Consider the following 6,884-nt stretch of genomic DNA (forward strand, 5'->3'; position numbering starts at 1 on the left):
CCGCATGTATCCCGTGCCACCCAACGTGCTCTAGAAGGTGTAAGTCAACTACCCTGGCCAGCAAGATCTCCGGATCTGTCCCCCATTGAGCATGTTTGGGACTGGATGAAGCGTCGTCTCACGCAGTCTGCACGTCCAGCACGAACGCTGGTCCAACTGAGGCGCCAGGTGGAAATGGCATGGCAAGCCGTTCCACAGGACTACATCGAGCATCTCTACGATCGTCTCCATGGGAGAATAGCAGCCTGCATTGCCGCGAAAGGTGGATATACACTGTACTAGTGCCGACATTGTGCATGCTCTGTTGCCTGTGTCTATGTGCCTGTGGTTCTGTCAGTGTGATCATGTGATGTATCTGACCCCAGGAATGTGTCAATAAAGTTTCCCCTTCCTGGGACAATGAATTCACGGTGTTCTTATTTCAATTTCCAGGAGTGTATATAGTTAAGGCTCACTGGCCACTTGACCATCTTCTTCTTCTGTGCGGATGCACAAACAGTGCCCGAACTCTTACGGGAATCGGCAATGCGCCGCGAGCAATGAGTATAATGGGCGCGGGGCACTACGAATGTAGTGCGGGACAATACGTTGAGAATGTGGGTGTCGCGGGAGGCGTGCCAGAGATAAATCCCTGCAGTCGCGCTATCCTCTGTGTCCTCGGTGGCTCAGATGGATAGAGCGTCTGCCATGTAAGCAGGAGATCCCGGGTTCGAGTCCCGGTCGGGGCACACATTTTCAGCTGTCCCCGTTGACGTATGTAAGCAGCTAAGGGTGTTCATTTCATTGTAACGTACAACTGTGTCTGAACACACAGTGTACCAAACACTCCTAAAGGTGAGCCTCCGCAGCCGACAACCCATGCATGAGCCAAAGTTAATACCACAACATCGGCATATGAGACTGAAATGGGCACGTGACCATCGGCACTGGACGTTGGCGTTATGGCAGAGCGTTGCACAGTCTCATGAATCCAGATACCTTCTTACCCATGCCGATGGGAGGGTGCGAACCCGTCGCCTTTCACGGGAGCAGCTCCTTGACACCTGTACTGTGGGACAGAGACAAGTTGGCGGTGGCTCCATCATGCTCTGCGTAACATTCACGTGGGCAGCCATTGGTCCAGTGGAATTCGTGCAAGGCAAGGAGTATAGTACACTGGTTTCAGACCACGTACCCCCCCCCCCCCGCCCCGCCCCCCCCCCCCCCCTTCATGACGAATATGTTTCCCGATGGCCAGCGGCATTTTTCGACAAGATAATGAGCCATGTCACGAGGCCGGGAGTGTGATGGATTGGTTCGAGGAACACAGTGACTAGTTCCAATCCATGTGCTGCCCCCCCCCCCCCCCAAACTCTCCAGATCTGTATCCGGTAGAACACATCTGGTACGTGATTGATCGTGGCTTTGGAGCTCATTGCACTCCTCCACGGAGTTCCCGTGAGTTACATCTCTTGTGTGTGCAGATACAGTGCCAACTCCCTGTAGCGACCAACCAAGGCTTCGCTGTTTCCATGCGACGACGCGTCACCGCTGTTATCCGTGCCAAAGATGGGCATACGGCTGTAAGGTAAGTGGTACAAATGTTCTGCCTGATCAGCCTGTATTGGTAAAGAGATTTACATGGACAAACTTGTGTTGGCAGAAGAGCCAACACCGTGTTACTAGTGGTGGCCGATATGCACGCGTTTTAGCTCACGCAGGCTGGCGTGAGGAGGGAACAACTATACTGACGTGAGGTCTGGAACATGACAAGGAATTAGAATTTAGAAAGCGGACGTAATTAATTTGATACTTAACTTTAAACCTTTAATGATGAACGTCGCTCTTGACGGTACATGAGTCACAATATTATCTGTTCAGAAGACATAGTAACTGAATATGGCGCCTTGCTAGGTCGTAGCAAATGACGTAGTTGAAGCCTATGCTAAACTGTCGTCTTTGCAAATGAGATCGTATGTAGGCAGTGAACCATCGCTAGCGAAGTCGGCTGTACAACTTGGCGAGTGTTAGGGAGTCTCTCTAGACTAGACCTGCCGTGCGGCGGCGCTCGGTCTGCAATCACTGATAGTAGCGACAGGCGGGTCCGACGTATACTAACGGACCGCAGTCGATTTAAAGGCTACCACCTAGCAAGTGTGGTGTCTGGCGGTGACATCACACAAACAAATAAAAAATGTACAAATTTTTCACTATAATGATGGATACAGTTTTCTGAAAACCGTAGACAACTGTTATGTTCATTTAGCATCTGCATTGTAAATTCGTTCTTTGGAGCCGAAAGCGGTTTGGCGACACGCGCAGAGCAATACCTAGGTGAGTTCAAAAGAAACTGCGCAATGTGGGAATTCTATACTCAGGTGAAATATTTTGAAAATTCTATTTGTTAAATCGAAGAATTAACAATGCTTGTATTAACTGCTTATTAATGTATAAATTAGCCTCGGCAGCATACAAGCACTGTAGCACATAACAGATGTTTCAATGAAGAGATAATTTTTAAGAAGTGAATGTTTGCCTCAATTCGCGACGGCAAATTCTGACCACAGAGGATTATGTACAACGTTTGACAGAGGATAAATCTAATTGATGGAGTAAAGACCTTCTTTCATGTGTCCTGTACAGTAGTTTTGTTACCTCATGTTAGAGTTTTTAGCACTCCGTAATAGATTTGACCACTGCAACAGCACTCCAGCTATGTGCAATTAGTAAGCTAACAACAAACTCCTGAGAGCGAACACTTTCGAAATATCTATCTTTGAGTCTGAAATCGCTGCTTGCGAAGTAACAGATTACGTTAAACGTCTGGCTCTTCCACTGTTGGGCATGGATGTGTGCGGTGTCCTTAGGTTAATTAGGTTTAAGTAGTTCTAAGTTCTAGGGGACTGATGACCTCAGATGTTAAGTCCCATTGTGCTCATAGCCATTTGAACCATTTGAATCTTCCACTGTTACTAACAATAAGTTTTGCACTGCATACGAACTGCATATTATTCAGTGACTTACAACGACTACAATTAACACCCAAGTTCTTTTCTGTACTGCTTCAGCAATAGGTACTCCACCAGTTATATAACAATTGTTAGGAAAATAAACACCCGGCGAAATGATACAGTAGAAGAAATGTTGGACCAGCCATTCAGCCGTACATCCTCTGGTTGCCGGGCGGAATGAGCTGTATATTGGGTAAACGTGGCGCAAAGATTGTTTACAAACCGAGCAAGAATAACAAAAGGAACCCAACTGCACTGTCAGTAGTATATCACATGCCCTGTAGATACGTAAAAGCCTATGTTGGAACGACTGGACGATGCATGAATACCACGATTGTCAAAGACGTATGGTACTGCAGGTTGAGACGGGTGGAGAAATCGACCGTAGCAGAGCACTCGCTAAGCGAGACGGACCAACTTACAAAATTCGTTAACATAGAGGTTCTCGATGTGGAGAAGCGCTACCACGACGACTATAGTTTTGACAAGAAAAAAGAAACCTCAAGATAAACTGATCCATGATTCCCCTGCTGCAACGACTAATCGTTCCAAGTAATATCGCAGCAGCTACAGTGACAATGCTGATCTTGGCGTGAAAAGTATATATAACCGCTGGCCACGTGCTCGACTCCAGACTGGCACTGGTAATAGAGGGTGAACCTTTGAGAATAACAGCTAGTCGTGATTTTGAATAGTCAGAGTACAAACTTCAGTCGAATATTCCTAGACATCGAAAAGTGGCCATGAATCGTCAACAGTATTGTTATTCTAATCAGCTCACTTTCCCTTTCGGTTTAATACAAATATTTTTAACTTCTCTGAGAAATTTTACACGACTAAAAGAGGAAACTAAATGAGCATTACCTAAATCACATTTTTTTCTCCGATTTTTCCCCAACGCATCTCCACTGCACTACAAAAACCGCGATACTCACTGGTGTGAAAGTTGTTACCGTGCGACGGCTGAAGACACACTAGCGTCCCCTGGCTACGGGAAAGCCGTTCGTCAATTGAAGTGCGATAAGATTAATGTTTGTTTTAAATTCCTTTTCTACTTAATATCCGAAATAGTTGTTATATTTTTGTGTCCAAAGAATTTGTAAACTATCAACAAGGCTGAAGAATCGTAAAATGCATGTAAACCGAGCCTAAATTTGTGAATGAAATTACAATGTATTCATGAAGAAAAACTCTCGAAACTGCATATAACTGCAATTTATCCCGCTGAAAACAAGAGATTGTAAACCCAGTACTTCATCCATAAACCGCACATGTTTCTGTTGTTGACTGTTTATGTGACTGCATTTTCATATGCAACCATTTTGTTTAATACACTGAAGCGCCAAAGAAACTGGTGTAGCCATGAGTATTCAAATACAGACATATGTAAACAGGCAGAATACGGCGCCACCGTCGGCAACGCGTATATAAGACAACACATAACTGGCGCAGTTGTTAAATCGCTTACTGCTGCTACAATAGCAAGTAATCAATATTTAAGTGAGTGCGAACGTGGTGTTACAGTTGGCACACGAGCGGTTGCTCACAGCATAACCGAGATAGCGATGAAGTGGGAATTTTGACGTACGACCACTGCCGTGTACCGTAAATATCAGGAATGCGGTAAAAAATCAAATTTCCGACTTCCCTGCGGCCGGAAATAGATCTTGCAAGAACGGGACCAATTACGACTGCAGAGAGTCGTTCAACGAGAAAGAAGCACAACCCTTCCGCAGATTGCTGCAGATTTCAGTTCTGGGCCATCAATAAGTGTCAGCGTGCGAACCATTCAACGAAACATCGTCGACTCGGGCTTTCGGGGCCGAAGGTCCACTCGTGTACCCTTGATAACTGCACGATAGAAAGGTTTACGCCTCGCCGGGGCCCGTCAACACCGACATTGGACTGTTGATGACTGGAAACAAGTTGCCTGGTCGGACGAGTCTCGTTTCAAATTGTATCGAGTGGATGGAGGTGTACGGGTATGGAGACGACCTCGTGGATCCACGGTCCCTGCATGTCAGCAAGACATTGTCCAAGCTGGTGGTGACCCTGTAAATGCGTGGGGAGCGTGTGCACTTGGAGTAATATGGGACCCCTGACACCTCTCTATACGACTCTGACAGGAGACACGTACGCAAGCATCCCGTCTGATCGCCTGTATCCATTCATGCCCATTGTGCATTCCGGCAGACTTGGGCAACTCCGGCAGGAAAATGCGACACCCCACACGTCCAGAATTGCTACAGAGTGGCTCCAGGTACATTGCTCTGAGTTTAGACACTTCCGCTGGCCATCAAACCTCACACACCTGAATATTATTGAACATATATGGTGAGAGGCACCCACATGCCTTGCTCATACTGTGGCATCAAGCAGTCAGGCCTGCAAGATGAGTGGTCTGCCAAGCGAGTGGATTAATTCTTATTTATCGAGTAACGTGAACTCTCGTACTCACAATTTAGTTACAAATTATCCTCCTGTATGAATAATACGCAACGGAAACACGCATCTGACTATCAGTAATTTACAGAACTCTGACTGTTCACTACGCACTGGCAATACCACATTTTCTTTCCTTTTTATTTAACGGCTTTTATCAACACGTGGCCATCGCACTGAATATGAGTGGCGCACACATTATAAATTCTGGATATCATGACAACATACAATTCGAAGGAAAAGGCCACTAATCTTTTTCTTTTCACTATCTTATTTATTCCGATAAATTCTGTAACCTAAACACACAAATTCTATAACCTACAACAATAACACATGAGAAATTCCGCCCAGTGGGCATGGCTTAACATTGGTGATTCTCTACCTTATGGTCTCGTAATTATTTAACGCTACAGTGCACTTTCTGGATAGGATGGTGGATCTTTTATTATTTCTCACACTTCGATTTCACAATCATCATCACGAAAGTTTCCTCCAGATCGAGCAGTACAAAAGGAACACGCATAACCCAATAATCTTTTGAAACTACCTCGCTACTCTCCCATGCAAACCACACATACCGAAATTACATGACATACCCCACACTACAATATGAAATACTACACAGGGAATAGTCACAACATTATCACTTTCAGCTTTCCCACTTCAATTAATATTTATCCCAGTTTCACACGACACTGCCCCACTTTGTAATTCTACTTTCCTACTATGAACTCTGGAGATATATGCACGTCTTCCTGTGCAATGCAAGCCAAGTGGCGTTGCCGGATAGACGGCCGACTCATCTTGCTTCTCTCTCAGAGTTTGAATCTAGCGTCACACGGAATCATATCACGCAAAGTAATATTAAGAACGTATTCATCACACACTGATACCATGGACGAGTACTTCTCTTTATCTTTTGTCTCATACACAGTTTGAGACTCACACAGTACTCACCACGTGGAAGTACTCGTCTCTAATTTCAAGTCCTGCACACGCCATTTCTTAAATATTTCAACTTATGGTACACACGCGATTTCTTAAATATTTCAACTTATTGTACACACGCTAGTAATTCAGCTTAACTTAATCACACGGAAGTATTTCAACTTATTGCTACACGTGGTTTCATTGTGACCGTTGGTCACTTCCGAAGATTACTACAATCCCATTAATATTGCCTGCCTGACATTTAATTCTCCCCACAAAAGTTCCTGAAATAGAGAAATTATTATTTCAAACTACTCTTAAATATTCCACATGCATACCATGTCTCCATTCTTTTGTCTTTACGGAGCAGAACTAAGACAGGTCTTAACAGCACAAGATCCAGCGGCAGAGTGCCGAAACATGGCTGTTCTTCAGGTCCTCTCGCACCTCTGCTGAAGTGGGGGAGCACCTTGCTACCGTATTGGTCAGCCACATTTCAGGCGCTCAAAGCTCAGGTAAATT

The 6,884-nt window shown here is 45.2% G+C and overlaps 1 non-coding gene across 1 annotated transcript; it reads left to right on the forward strand.

The window, feature by feature from the left end:
* Positions 1-654: 654 nt before the first annotated feature.
* On the forward strand, positions 655-728 carry Trnat-ugu. Its single transcript has one exon. It is a non-coding gene; the product is annotated as a tRNA-Thr (tRNA).
* Positions 729-6,884: the final 6,156 nt, after the last annotated feature.

The sequence above is a fragment of the Schistocerca americana genome, chromosome 6 (assembly GCF_021461395.2).
Source record: "Schistocerca americana isolate TAMUIC-IGC-003095 chromosome 6, iqSchAmer2.1, whole genome shotgun sequence".
Classification (NCBI taxonomy): domain Eukaryota; kingdom Metazoa; phylum Arthropoda; class Insecta; order Orthoptera; family Acrididae; genus Schistocerca; species Schistocerca americana.